This window comes from Polistes dominula, unplaced genomic scaffold (assembly GCF_049000335.1).
Source record: "Polistes dominula isolate Pdom_NZ unplaced genomic scaffold, Pdom_raw_medaka contig_29, whole genome shotgun sequence".
In the NCBI taxonomy this organism is placed as follows: Eukaryota; Metazoa; Arthropoda; class Insecta; order Hymenoptera; family Vespidae; genus Polistes; species Polistes dominula.
Genome location: NW_028300865.1, coordinates 1798668 through 1813481, shown reverse-complemented (window position 1 = coordinate 1813481; position 14814 = coordinate 1798668). Strand labels below are relative to the sequence as shown.

Below are 14814 nucleotides of genomic sequence, written 5' to 3'. Positions count from 1 at the left end.
CAACATTCAATAAAAGTATTTTCATAGAGGATAATGTATCAGTCAGAAGGTGAATCTCGAGAAAGAAGGTACATATATCATGTATAAGCTTTTAAATAAAAATAGGCAATCTCATTCTTTAATTAACAATTATTTTATCATTCTAATATTCTCTAATTACATTTCAGATTGTTTCTATGCATATACATTGGTTTAAACATTTCATATGTTTTAACGTACATTAAATAGAAAATAATTTTGATTTGTTATAAATTTATGTTTCTTTTTTTGATTAGAAATTAAATGTACACGTTATTCATAATTATTCTAAAAATAATGATTAGACTAAAGAGAATGTAGTATCTTTTAGCATAAAAAATCATGTGGAATAATCTTTGTGTGAATCGTGTATAAACGTTATTGTAAATATATTTAAAACAATTATGCATCTCTGAAAGTATTTCAATTGTGAGGATTCTTTATCGATACAGATTTTGGGAATTTATTCTTTCATATGCTGCATTTCATATTAGACATTTTTCTATCGATAATTCTCTTCTATGCGATTTTGTTCTTTTGTGCAAAACGACAAAGATCTCTTAATGTCTACATTGTCTTTATTCTATTCATTATTTTTAGAATATTTATAAGTATTGTGTACATTTATTAGAAAAATAGAAATGATTTTTAATTTATTTAATAAATAAATTATCATATGTAGTTTGACCAGCGTGGTCATGAAGAAGGTCAGATTCTGTCCGTGTAAGAAGCTGTGATGACCCTTTTCATGTTCAAAAAAATGAATTAGCCAATCACAGCCAGTCTTTCGTCCGAATTCTTCAGTTTCATGGCGTCATTCGTGGAGAACACATCGGAGTGTCATCGTCTCGTTAAAATCAGGTAATTAAAAGATATTTTGTAAAACTTACATCTTCCTATTATAATATATAAAGGATGTAAGGATCAATTTTGATTTTTTTAGTGTATTTTGACAATTTTTATGCTCTTATATCGTATTTTTAATCATTCAAAATTTTTCTTTATTATAGGTGGAAAGAAGATCTACTGCGCATCATTTTCGCGCATGCAATATTTTCACGCCAGTCTTACGCGCCTGTTTTATGCACTGCAATATGGCGAATCTTTCGAATTATTTAATCTGTCGTCTGTATACTTGTAGCAGCGGATTTTGTTATCCCGTTAATTTCAGGTAATTGTTTTAATTAGTATTCTTACGCGTACACCTTCCTGTTATATATTAAATGATATATAACGAATGATATATATCAAATGCATACTACATGCATAATTTTTATATGTGTTTTCATATTTTACTTTCTTTTAGTTTTCTTAACATGGGAAGAGTTATAACAGGAATTCACTAATATTTTAACCTTGTGGCAACTTTTTTTATCTTCTCTATATACGGCGAGGTGAGCATTATTTTTTTAAAATATAAGCATATAAGCATATAGAAATACTACAGAAAGAGTGAGAGAGAAGGAGTGAGAGAGAGAGAGAGGAAGAATAAGAAAACAATACTCTCGACATATAGGTTATTATAAATGTGTATTTTTATTTCCAGGAATTTCTCGAGGAATTTTCTTCGTCGAATTTCCGACAACAAAACGTAAACAGCCGATAACATAGGTATAATAGCCGAGCGTTCGACACTTCCGAGATCCCCTCTACCAAGGTGACGTAGTAACATACCTCGTATTCGTCTTCTATCCTTCGACGAGACAACATAAACGAAAATAAGACGTATTAAATTATTTAATAATTTTATTTCTAACGTTATCGTTTTGATTTTAATAGTTTAAAAAGTTTTTCATTGCATAGAATGGTATAAAATCTGGTTTATTTTTTATGTTACTCTTTATTGAGTTTGCTGATACAATTAGTGTTTTATTTAGACAACTTTAAAGATTTTTAATTAATATTTTTACTAAAATTACATACTTGGTATGTAATTTAGCAAACAAATAGTTGCATACTTTGATCAATTTCACAAATATTTAATAACTTTAACTTTTAATTACGTCAAATTTCATAGATTATTAAATTATTTCATTCTATTTACCATTGAATATTTTATCAAAAATATTCAATGGTTTTAATGTGTGCCCTGCCTTCAGAAATGATTTACAGGAAATATTGTAATATAGTCTTTAGTATGTTTCAGCTTTTCAGACTTTTTATTTAATTTTATTTTATACATCGTCATCCTAAGGGTAGGATACCCATCCTGCAGTCTTCCATAAAGATTAAAAGTGAGTATATTTTCCTATCATACATTTATATGATAATTTTAATGGGTTTTTATTACGACGATGATATTAATTGTTCTTTTTCTTTTTCTGTTTCAGAAAATCATTGCAATCGTGCGTGTAGGCAATGAAATACTCGTGTGTTGTATCGCATAAAAATAAAATATTTTCGTTTGCTCGGTTAAGAAACTCGCAAGTTTCTTTTATTCGGTTTAAACATGTGTTCATCGTCATCCTAAGGGTAGGAGACCAATCGTGCATTCATCGTGCAATCATCAAAGTGAGTATATTTTTGTAATAAATAATTCATCAAAAATTTTAGTGGTTTTCTGTAATAGTAATGATATTAATAGTATTGTTTTTTATTTCTGTTTCAGATTGCAATCGTGCGCGAAGCAATGTATGGCAGTGTTTTATCGTTAAAATATAATTAAAATTACGGATTAGAAGCACGTTCGTTCGTTAATTTCTAATTCCTTCGCGTTTCGCGAACTATTTTTGAGAATTATATATATTAAAATAACTGCGAGCAATGCAGTTATTGTATTAGAGTATGTTCGAGTAAAGTTGTTTATTTAAAAACAGTCGTACAGACTGTTCGCGATTAAAGTCAGTGAGTGCATCAGTGAAGTATTAAAGTTGTTTCTTTCAATTGACTGCGTGCAAAGCAGTCTTTGAATTAGTTGTAGAATCAGTGATCGGGCGAGTAATAAGTTAAAATCAAACGCGAATAAGAGTCATTGTTGTTCGTCGTATAATAAAATTTCGGTTTCGCGATAAGAAACTCATCTATAGTTTCTTATTTTCGTTTATACCGCGTTTTTAGATTCACGCGAGGTGCATCACCAAGGTGCTATAGAGCTGCATCTCATTGGAATGTATTGTAAGTATTCATTTGTATCGACATTTTATTCCATATTATTTTATATGATTTTGAATAATATTCCAGATAACTTATTGTTTTGCTCTATTTTATTTTACAGACATAACCACGGATTCTATTCCTTTCGAAGATGTTGGATGAATTCTTCGATGGATATTTGATGGATTTTTTTCAGTGGCAAATCGAGTATCGTCTTCCATAGTCAGATTACAATACTTGCTGCGAAGTAGGAGTGTTTTGGAGCCATCGCAGAACTTCTTAAACCGTGAGTTTTTATTTAAGGTCCCTCTAGTGCTCAATCATGCCGAGGATGAAAGGTCCAAATCGGCACGAGTTACTGGTTGTAATTATTTAAATAAATTATTGACGAGCACATGAATAATTCCTTTTTAGGAGTTACTCATGAAAATTGTATATTTTATTGTATGTTTTATTATTAGTTTAGGATAGGTTTTCTTGTCTCATCGGTTAAATTCATTTAATTAATAATGCAATTAATAAATGCACTCTCTTTTTTATTAGGTGTTTAGTTCGTGATCAGTAGTGATAAAATCGAGTATTAATTTACTCGTTTTCTTCCAGAAAAGCATGTAATAAATGTCTTACATGCATTGCTTCGTACATAGTTTATCTAATCGAAATTTATTTTGATATATCAAGATTTTGATATTTTAAATAAATGAGCAAGAAGACAAACTCGTTCGCGACGGATAGATTCTGGCAATTAAGTGGTGGCTCAAAGCCCAGTTCTTTCATTAGAACAGCCATTTAGTGAAAGAATCGTCCGAGGTTTGCAAAAAATATCCATCATTACCTAGAGTCTTTTAATACATCTTTACCTCGAAACTATAATTGTTTCATATGGGGTAACTTTTTTTTTCATTCGTTTGTTTAAGTCATTATTCACCAAATGACTTGTAGAGTCCTTAGCCCGTTTAGATGAATTTTTATAAAAATCTTTTGATATATTTATATATGTGTTAATCATATTTTTTAGATCAGGATTTTCAGCTTCTAATATACTAATCTCCCGTTTCTCCCCCCCATACTTTCTGCGTTCTCATCAATGCGTGTGCCCAGGTGTTATACGTATGGGTGAGAAACAGTTAGCGTGGGTTTAGATTTAGTTTTTTCCCCTATTGGCGGCTGTTATTGTGCTAATGATTGCACGATGTACTTTACACCTGTGTGTGCGTATTAGGTAGTGTGTATTGTACATCGTTTCGCGATATTTTTTATTCAATTAATACATTATTAAATACTTAAAGCATTACTTCTACATATCTATCTTTATTCATATATTTATATTAAATATTTCTAATTTTTTTGATAATCGTTTGCATAGTAGAATTACTGCATTTATTTGTGGAAACTTTGATATACTTGTATATTACTAGTATGCATATAAATATACTAGTGTATACTTGTATTTTTGCTTTAGTTTTTTATGCAATAATCATTAGCCTTGGCAGTCGATTACAGCAAAACGTACGTATACCCATTAGCATATAAGTTTAGAAAACGTGGTTGAACTAGGGTGTCGGAGGTGCCCCGGGGCATGCTCTCTAGTTTAGGCTTTTGCACCCTGGTGGTATGTGTGAGAACCGTGGAGTGAGTGGGTGGGTATGTATGGTTTTTTTTATAATTGGTAACAATATGGATAATAGGCAGGCAGGTAGCATACTTCTCTGAATGAATGTGAAAATTTTAATTTTAAGTAGGTAGGATCCAGGAAAGGCATTAGACTTCTTGCTTCTACTCCGGAGTGGAAATTCCGCCTCCTGGTTTATACAGAATTGTTACAAAATTTTATCATCTCATTCTATATTATGCTTGATTTGTTAATTTATTTTGTGACTATTCTGTAATCTTTATGTATCATGTATCATGATTCAAAGGTATTTGCAACCATTTGAAAGATTCATTTCTACTTCGATTTTATCTCGAACGAGATAGAGTCGAATCAAACTCGCAAATTCTTTGATGCATTTGATACTTAGTTTTAAGTATTTCAGGATTAGCACTACGCACTATCGCGATTTCGTCTTACAGCTGGAAATATTTGATATAATTAAATATAACATATTAATGAAATGAAAGTATTGCAAGAAAATGCATTGCATTTATTGGACTACTTATTTCAATTTAATTTTATTACTCGACGTTAAAAGTGCGAAGTGTTATTAGGTCATCGAGGGAAATTATTATCTGCTTGGACATTCGATTAAATATTCTCGTGTATGGTCAATAAACTCTAAGTTCATTGATGGTCCACGAGCTAGAAAAGTGAACGCGAAATGTAAATTAATTTTTTTAATAATTGAGAATTAGAATCATAACAAAATACGAGTTCATTTGCAAAATTAGTATGAAAGATCTTATCTTGCTCGCACGTAGGAAATGTCCAAATGCAGCTTTCATGGAATGAAGAAAGAAGAGGCTTAATGCCGAAGAGGCCCCCACTTAATTGTGGCTCAAGAGGGCAACTACTGATGCTATTGAGTTATTTTCGAAGGTTCAACAGCAAGTTCGAACCTTTAGAGAATTGCTCTCTAGTCATATTTTGTATTTTAATTTTTTACTTTTTTGCTCGTCATTAATTTTTAGTTGTAAGTGGAGATGATGGATCATTCCATCTCCTTGAGACACCATGTTTGTGTCTAATCGTCAAAAAGATGCATATCGAGTCAAAAAATTTAAATTCCCTTATTATTACATTTTGAAGCCTAATTATCGTTTTTTGAATATTAAAGTAAATAGTAATATAGTAGTATATAGTAAATGTACAGTAATCTCTCTTTTCTTTTTTGTCTTTAAGAGTTTTAACTGTCATCGTATTTTATTTAATTTGTATTTTTTTTTCTATATAATGCAGTTTTTAAGTATTAGTCTTAATAAATAATGAATATTATTTTCTCTAGTAACTGAATATTTGTACTTTTACTTTTTTATTTTATTATTTTTTCTAAATGTAAAATCACGCGTTTAAATTTAAAATTATTGCCACGGTAAATAGATATTTGATAAAAATAAATAGAGAATTCAATCTAAAAGTGCATCTACGAATTGGACGATTCATATGTTAGGCTACTTTATATCACTTGATTGTATGATTAATATAGTTTTGTTTTTGTTACAGGTGATCTTCGTTGGATTTAACAACAAACCTTTTTGATTCTTCTCCTGCTTTTTATAATATATGTATAAATGCATTTCTGAAGGCACACATATAAACACTAAATATTAAATATATTTATAACATTGAATATTTGCATAGGCTTACAAAAGATTTTAAATATGTTTGTTAATAAAATGTTTAATTTATTAGCCCTTTTGGTTCATATTTAATGTCAGTGCGACAATGATAATCGACATTCGCCAGTTAAGTATTAATTTATCGCGAAAAAATTTTACATCCAAAGGCGTTACTAGTAAATAACGTTTTATCTGAACCGGGAATTCATTCTAATTCGTTTTATAATCGAACGAAAAAAAAAACCGAAACTAAAATAAAATAAATGTTCAATTGACAAATTCTATGTGGGAGGGGGGGATTATTTATACGATACTACAGGGAGGTGGGAAGTGGGTGGAGGGTCAACGATGACGAAGACAACTAAGGTAAAAGGACGACGACGACGAGAAGAAGAAGAACGTAAGCACAGGGCGATATATAAATTACACGTCTGGGGTCCCGGGGGTCCCGGGGGAGATAGTCGTTGGGGGGAATGCTCGAGGAAGAAAACTAACGGTACTTAGGGTTGTTTCTCTTTCTTTCTCTCTTTCCTTGGTCACCGATCTTATGGTTGGCTCGGTTGGACGCTCCTGATCTTTTCCTCTTTTGCCTTCCACTCTTGTTCCTCGTGTGTGGTGACAGTGAAAAAAAAAAAAAAAATGATTTCCTTCTCTGGAAAGGAAGAAACGAACGAATAAGAGACATTTCTCGGATCGGTACCCAAGATCGTTTCTACCAGTCTGTACTTTTCGACATTATGTAAGAGTTTCCTTGACATTACAGAAGATTTTGTCTTTAAATTAAATGGAACGGTTCTTATTAAAACTATACTAACAATTGTAATGGAATGATTTAAAGATACGTGAATTTGCTAAAAAAAATCAATGCAGTTAAAGGAAACAAAATGACTATAAAAAAAAAAAAAAATAAACAATTATTTAATGTTTTCTATGCTTATTATTTTTTTGTTTTCCACATAATCGATAAAAATAAAGAAAAAATTTCTTAAGTAATTTCGTAAGGTCAAATCTGACGGTGACAGATTAAAGTTAAACGAATGAAACGATTTCAAATCAAACGAACTATCGATAGATCTCGACTACTGCGAAAGGTGAAGGGGGAGGTGTAGGGGAAAGAAGAAAAAACGGGTTGGTTTCTGTTCACCGACGCGACTCTTCTGACCTTCGTTTAATCAGAGAGGTCCCACGCTTCCTGGGTGATAAATAACGTCGGACTGCCACCAACCACCAAGTTCAAGCTCGGAAGACGACGACGACGACGACGACGACACGGTTATTTGTATAGCAGAGAGAGAATGAGCATGCATAAGTCGTTCGTTATTTCATTCGCATAAGTGTGTTGGATATAAGTTCACAAAGTCTTTTCTCTTAAGAATTAATATTTATCTTTTTTTTTTAAATAGTATTGGTCTATCGGAAAGTACTGTCCGTTTTTAGAATAAAAATAAAATAAAATAATAAATTGTTCATACCTTGCTTGATAAATTTGATTAAATAATAATAATTCCCATTATTGTTTTTGTTCTTTTGCCAATTTGTATATTTCATTTTTAAAAATCCCTAGTGGTGATAAAATTCAACCAGTTTTTTTTTTTCTAATCAGACAGAATTTTCACTTCACAAGGCTTTTATAAATCATTTTCTTTAGATGATAAAAATGCATAATAATAATAATAATAATAATAATCATAATAATAATATATAAAATTTTGAAAAAGAAATAATAAAATATAAATGAAATAGAAATATAGAGAAATGAAATAACGAACGAAGTCTTGAGAGAAGTGCACACGCGTGAGATCGAAAACACCCACGGTTACCGTAGCAGCTTTCACATTTCCCATAAGTCGGTACGCAATTCTGTCAGGTTCCCCACGCCTAGGATTCCTGTTTTTCTTATTCTTTCAAAGTAAAAAGAGAAAAAGAGAGAGACTTCACCAACTGGTCTCACATCGACCTCCGAAGGATAAAGAATGAGACGAGGTCTCGTGCGAATCATTGGACAAGAGATTCATTCACGTTATTATAAAAGAATCGTTCCCCTGAGAAGCAGGAAAATGTCGTTGCACTTATGCATGATTATTTCACGACGTTAAGGGTGGGGGGGATTACCATATTGTTTTCTTATGACATATGTATCGTGTACATGTATCTTTCTATATATATATATATAGTAAAATAAGATCGAATCTTGAAATATATCGTTGTTACGAGGGCAAAGCTCGCCCCTTTACCTAGGTACATATAACATACGCGTAAATCATACGGAAAGGTATAAAAAAAGAGAAAAAAAAGTAAAAGCCCGAGAGATGAAGCAGATAATAAGACTATTGGAAGTTTCCTACGCGTCGTAAAAAGCACGATAAACTCGGCGTGCGAGTAATTGCAAAAGCACCAAACGCACCTGCACCGATCGCATATTTTAACGTAACGGTATTAGTCGAAAGAAAGTCGCCCTCTATTTTCTCTTTCTCTCTTTCTCATTTTCTATTCCTCTCATTCTCTTTCTCCCTACTCTTTCGTTTAGAGAACAATAAGCCAAGGTATACCCGCAGTGAGACAGACGGCCATAAACGCGCTTTCATTTTTGCCCGGGGTGTCTCTCTGGTAGTCGATATATACGGCGAACCAATCATAATAAATCGTGTCCTTCGGTTCCTTGACCGCAGGTTTCACGAGGACACACCGTGCAGTCAGATGATGTCGAAGAAGACGACGTAGGTGATGCTGGTGCCGATGGTGTGCATTACGAACGTTAAAAATACAAAAGCTGCAGGGGCTTGCACTAAACCCTTTCTCTCTCTCTCTCTCTCTCTCTCTTTTACTTACTCTTTCTTCTTTCTTTCTCTCTTTGGTCGTGGTCGATCGTTACCGGTGCTTCATCTTCATGGAAACGAACCATTATCGCTAATAGCACGGTGGACGTGGATGGATACGTAAAGTGCGGATAGACGTATAGCAAGTCTCGTCTCTCGTGTTCGGTGCTAATTAAATCCCTATCTAAATTACAAATTCGTATATAAATCTTGCTCCACTTTGGTGAACGTTGTAAGATTTCTACCTTTTTTGTTTATTTTTTGTTGTTTCTTTTTGACTCTCCTAACATGATCTCAACGTTTACTCGTCCGTTGTCGTTGTCGTTGTCGTTGTCGTTGGATCCCATCAAATCGAACGGGAATCATGAACTTACTTTTATATATATATATATATATATATATATATATATATATATATATATATATATATATATACGATAAAACTGGTAATGGTTTTTGCTGAGAAAACATTGGCGTAACTACTTTTAACGTATCTTATAGAATTTTAATCAATTTTTAGATAAATTTTAAATGGGAGATAATTTATCTATCATTATTGTACAATGTGTGTGTTCCAGTTGAAGGGTTGGGTTCAAGTTAACAAGTATAATGTTGCTTTTATTCACATGAATGTTAATTTTAGTATAAAAATAAATTTTTTCTTAAACTTAACAAAAATTCGGGTCTGAAGGAACCATATTGGAATAACGTATGACCATCTGATATGAATGATATATAGGATGAAATTTAATTATTATTTTTTTTAAATAAATGAGTATTAGAAATATACGTCGGTAAATAAATTTTTCGATTATTAATTAAATCTTTTTTGAGTTGTTGTTGTTTTTTAATATAGTTAGCAATAAATTTTCTTCTATCACACATCTTTTCAATACTTAAAAACCATTATCAGTATTAAATATATATATATATAGTAGTATCAGAATTGTACAACGTATAAAACAGGTATCATAGGTATCATCCGCTAAATATACTTTACTATATACTTACTATCTTATATTTTTTTTAATTTTCTTTCTTCGTTCGAGCCGACACCCCTTATCTTCAATAATTTCTCGACCTTCTTGTATTAATTCCGGCATCCAATTCTGGTATCGTTATATAGTGTACGTTCCATTGATAAGACGAGTTCTCCTCTCTCCCTCCCTCTTTTATAAAAGCTTTCGAAATGTTTCTCGTTTCATCGATTCGTATAAATTAAATATCGATGCAACATACTGATAAAACATTAAAGAAAAGACAAATCGTTACTTGCGATCTAAATACTCTCATAGATAACTCATATTCAAAAATTGTCTCAACAGACAAACCATAAAATAAATAAAAAACAAAATAAAAAACGTATCGTTAATATAATTGCACACGCGTGATATGCATGCAAGTGATCACGAATGGTTTTAACAAAATAAAAATAAAAAGGGTTAGGACGGATTTTCTGTGGCGTGTACCACGTGATTTTACGTGGAAGAAAGTAACAGTAGTGGCACAGACTGTTTGCCGGTACCGCATAAATCTTTAGGGTCGCAAGCAAATTGTCTTGGAAGGGAGATAGGCACGGTAGGCAAGTAGAAGTAGAAGTAGAGATAGAAGAAGAAGAAATAGAAGTAGAAGTAGAAGTAGAATAAGAAAAAGGAATAGAAAAAGGGACGGTAGGACGCGTTGGTCGTAGTACTTGTGCGTGCAGGAATATAACAGGTAACAGGAAACGTTGTACGTTGTTCGGATCGTTCGTGTATATAAAACCCGTACGCAATTTCAAGTTTGCCTTCCTATGTTTGAAACGGAACGGTTGCTTCGTGTGTTTGTCGGATTTTCTACCAACGAACCGAAGAAAAAGATCCTTTCTTATCCACGTGGGGTACGCGTTATAAACGAACGTTGCTTGCTTGGTATACAACTCTTTGTGTTAGAGTATTTCTTTTCCTTTATTTTACTCGTTCAGTCGCTTCCTTTATTCCTATTCCTATATTTTTACTTTTCTCTCTCGGTTATATGTACAGAGAATAAGAGAGAGAGAGAGAGAGAGAGAGAGAAAGAATAAAGGATTCCTTATTTTGTACAAGACTACATATATGGAACTCAGTAATTGTCTCCGTCGAAGATGCGAGTATTAGTCGAGTTCTTCATTGAATATCCACATATAAGTTTAGGTTAGTATGTACACATATACGATAGAATTCAGAATGTGCCTAATACTGGAACTTTATCAAAGTTTTATAACGTGTTAATAAAATATTAGATCGAAGTTTGATTTATAATACATTAATAACGAACCAAGAACCCCAGCACTCTCATAATCGATATATAAAACTCGAATTATATTACAACTCTATTATTCTCTTTCTCTCATTCTCTCTGTGTAATATTTTGTTGTTTTTGTTTTGAAATCGTTAACGCTTTAAGGCTTCGAAAGGTTGTGCACGACGCGTAACCGGAATAAATCTATCCATTCGTCCATTATCCATCCATCTAAATAGAGAAGAAATACGAAAGGGGGGTTGGGGGTACGGTTGGGGGATTCGTACCTTAGTAGAATAAGAGAAAATCTGGGCTGCCGGGAGAAAAGACGAGTTGATACGGATCGGAAGGTAGGTAGGTAGGTAGGTGCCCGCGGACACGGAAGGGTAGCCCTTTGGATCTTTTTGTGATAGGATGAGAGTGAACGCGATTGAAATCGATTGTAACGTCATCATCAGTACGTTCATTCGTTCTTACATTTGCTAGCCAAGCAACCAGTCAGTTTGCTAGCTAGCAAAGTTAGCTTACTTCTTGGTGCATCGTGTCTTACGGCGTTGCCCTTCCTCACTCGGCTTCTCTGCCGATCCGTATCTAATAAGGAAGAGCAACAAATGGATTGTGATCAGTATCTCAGAATTGCTTAGGCGAGGTAAAAGATAATACGAGACGCGAAAGGAGAAGCAGGAGAAAGAGGAGGAGGATTTCTTTAAATGGTGAACGTGAATCCTTCTTCAACGACAAGCCCAACACAAAACAGTCTTTCATTCTCTCGAGGATATATACCCTCACTCTTCTGCTGCTTACTTCTTCTTTCATTGTCTCTATTTTGCTCATTCGAAAGGGATAATTAAAGGCTAACTACTTACTGTCGATCACTATCGGTTAAAACAGTTTGTTTTTTTTTAACGAGCGATATCGGGTTGGGAAACATCGTTCGTCGACTGTGGTGGTCGCGTGTGGTTCGTTGAATTCTCTTCTTCTTCTTCTTCTTCTTCTTCTGATTAACTTTGAATTTACTAGATCAATTAACATTTAATGACGATTCGATATTTTTTTCTTTTCTTTTCTTTTCTTTTCCAAATAATATTTACTTTAAAAAGAATTTGATTCGCTAAAGGAAGAAGGGAATATTGATTTCATGAATGAAGCAGTTTACGCTAGATACTCGGATATCGTTTAACAGGGACAAATTTAACGCCGCTAGTTAGAATTATAGGTGTAACCAAATACTTCAGAGATCATATTACGCTATCCTTTAGAATCTACCCAGTTCGTAAGCGTATTTTTTTTTCATTTTTATTCCTTTTTTTGACATGAGACTCTCTCATTTCTTGTGTGAATAAAAGAGTATTTTCTCGTGCCGGCAAAATACGATGCAACCAACAACACACAGAGCAAAATTATTCAAGCTCGTAATTTCAAGATATATCTGGTGTTTTTTTTTTCTTCTTTCCACTCTATTATGGGATTCCCATGAACGACTTTAAAACTCTAACTGGACTTATCTTTTATAAAAAGATAATGCAAATAATTACGATATTTGCAGGTGGTAGCTAAAGTTCCTATCGTAAGAAATAAGAAAATATAATTAATTTTGAATGTTTAATTGTAATTTTTTAAATTGAATTTTCTTTTAAATTAAAAAAAAAAAAAAAACATGTTGCTGTGAACAAAATTTAAAACGTTAAACACCACGGAAACGAAAAACTCGTTTCCACGTTCCGGTTACGTTCTATTATACAAGAATATCATTCGGTGACATCTCTTTCGTGAACGTTGGTGTGCGGTATTTTTTTTCTTCTTTTTCTTTTTTTCGATATTTTTTCTTCTTCTCTTTTTCCCTTCACTCCTCCCACTACCTCCTTATTACGTCTGACGCATAACGGAGTCGATGAAGGAGGCCAGGTAGGTCAGGAAACACGGTAACGACCTTGGAAAGTCGCTCTTTCGAAAGTAGAAGCTGCTGCTGCTGCTTCGATCGCGATACGTTGTTTGTTTTCTTTTTTATTTTTTAAAGAATAATAATAAAAAATAAAAATAAAAACAGACTAAGCGTGTTTCCGTTTTTTTTTTCTTCCCTCTCAATGTTTCCGGGCTCACACGCGGTTATGCGAACGATAATACAACGAACTTGTATGTTTATTTGAAATAAAATAAATTTTACTTGTGAGATTATCATAGAAAAAAAAAAGAATAGAAAACTTAAACATTTAATTTATTCGTATATTCTAATTTATTTTTATCTTATGGTTAGTCTGTTTTTATTTATTATTTTCATTTTAATTCGTACGTTTATTTTATAAATTTACCAAGAGATTAAAGCAAAACTCCCCACACACTATCTTTTTCTGTTCGTGGAATGTAACTAAAAAACCAGATTTACATTTTGCGTAGATATTTCTGAAAGGATTCGTATGCAAAAAGAAAGAAAAAAATGCAATTTAATGCAACCTATTGCAAGGTTGGTGTAGCTCGTGTCTGGTCATTTTCCGTCTTCCATATTCTTAACATCCTAAGGTGCATTCTCGAGAGTATGTCATTGTCGCGGAACATTACGAACGCATACTATCTTCTTAGCATGTTAAATACGGTGTTGCACCCTTGGTGAGCTTTTATTTCTATTTAAAATCGTTATAAATCAGGCTTGCAATTGCACGTGATGCACACGTTGCCATTATACCCTAACCTTGTGTGTTAGTTATTGTCGTTCTAACATTATGATCTTAATATGAGTTGCATAAAGAATGAAAAAAAAAAAAAAAGGGAAAAAAAAAACTATGAATGACCCCCCTCACAGATTAGCAATTGAATTTAATAATTCTAATTTAAATGTTAATTTACATGAATATATTATTATTCAAATTTAACAAACAAATCTTTCGTGATAAATGAATTGATATATAGTATACGTTAATCTTAAATTTTCTGTTGTAACATAGTTTTTTTTTCTTTTTTTATATTGTAAGTAAATCCAACAAAAGAAAAGTGGGAAACTTGTATGTGTGTGAGTGATTTTACTACCGTCTGTCTTACTTACTTACTTGCTTACAGTTTCGTAATAAAAGTCACACGAAGTTATGGCAACAACATGGCAAGAGAGAAGAGAGACAATGGTGTCGCATTCGATGGCAAAATTGTAGGGAAAGATGAATATCTGATATATGAGAGAATTTCAGAGTTTCGTGTGAACGAGGAACGAATAAACGAACCAACGATTCACGTAGAATATAACAAGTAACAAAGATGATGAACAAATACTATTTTTCAATATGCATTCTCGTTAATTTTATAATATTAACAAGTAGAATATTATGTGATACGTGTTGATAAAAAATATCTACGTTTAAAAGAA

General features: G+C 32.5%; 1 long non-coding RNA gene across 1 annotated transcript; it reads left to right on the top strand.

The window, feature by feature from the left end:
• The first annotated feature begins 759 nt into the window (after nt 1–759).
• Nucleotides 760–1859, top strand: LOC149033767 (uncharacterized). The gene is made up of 4 exons (XR_016176020.1): nt 760–879; nt 1029–1189; nt 1325–1412; nt 1565–1859. It is a non-coding gene; the product is annotated as an uncharacterized LOC149033767 (long non-coding RNA).
• Nucleotides 1860–14814: the final 12955 nt, after the last annotated feature.